The sequence below is a fragment of the Etheostoma spectabile genome, unplaced genomic scaffold (genome assembly GCF_008692095.1).
Source record: "Etheostoma spectabile isolate EspeVRDwgs_2016 unplaced genomic scaffold, UIUC_Espe_1.0 scaffold325, whole genome shotgun sequence".
NCBI lineage: Eukaryota > Metazoa > Chordata > Actinopteri > Perciformes > Percidae > Etheostoma > Etheostoma spectabile.
Window position 1 is genome coordinate 150399 of NW_022605585.1, and position 984 is coordinate 151382.

Consider the following 984-nt stretch of genomic DNA (forward strand, 5'->3'; position numbering starts at 1 on the left):
TTTACAGTAATAATAAAGACAAGTATTGAGTGGTTGTGTTTTAAATGACCACAAGTAAAGTAGAACTGACGTAACAGTTGTTACATATTTTAAAGGCTATTTTAACTTTTGAGGGTCTTTTATATGCTGTCTCAGCTAGCGGTTAGCCGAATTAGCTGTAAGCTAAGCTAACGTTAGCTTTCAGGTGGAGACGAACAGACTTTCTTTAACTGTCTATGGCAGGGGTCTTCAACAGGGGGTCCGCGACCCCTAGGGGGTCCGCGGAGGTACTGCATGGGGGTCGCGAAAGTTTTGGTTGATTAGACTTTTTTTTATATTTCCCCCCCCCCCCCCCCCCTGCAATTTTTTCCACTAATTGAAATGTCTTTAAATCCACATTAACATGAACTCAACACACTGTAGTAAACAGATAAATGGAGGCAGAAGATGTCTTTCAGTCATCAATGCACACATGGCACTATAGGACCAGTTTGATATAACACAATGTTATACAATATATATAATTAGGGGGTCCCCGCTCCATCTCGCCATCAGTTTGGGGGTCCTTGGCCTGGAAAACGTTGAAGACCCCTGGTCTATGGCAACAGATCGTGCAGTGTCATAAATCCTCGTACATCATGACATCGTCTGCGCATGCATGATCATATTGCACATGCGCAGAACGGATCGTGTACCGACAAATACCAATACTGTGACTTAGATACCAGTTTCTAAATACTACTTTTTTCTATATCAATTTCATGAAACAAAAAGAAATTACAACATTACAGCACAAATTTGTTTATGCATTTCTCAGCTTCTACTACGTGAGCCCATCTCTGGTTAACGTAGTTTCTACTGCATGTCTTCACGATGTAGCGTTAGACAGCCAATCACAGCCGTTATCAGAACCAGAATCAGGAGCATCGTTGCTCACACGGTGCTTACAACCAAAACTAAATATACACACTAATACATACACACACACACACACACACTAATATA

The 984-nt window shown here is 41.3% G+C and overlaps 1 protein-coding gene across 1 annotated transcript in view; it reads right to left on the reverse strand.

Annotated features, from left to right (window-relative positions):
* scarb1 (scavenger receptor class B, member 1) overlaps positions 1 to 984 on the reverse strand; it is a gene marked incomplete in the record, with an annotated part of 51683 nt that overhangs the window by 41510 nt on the left and 9189 nt on the right.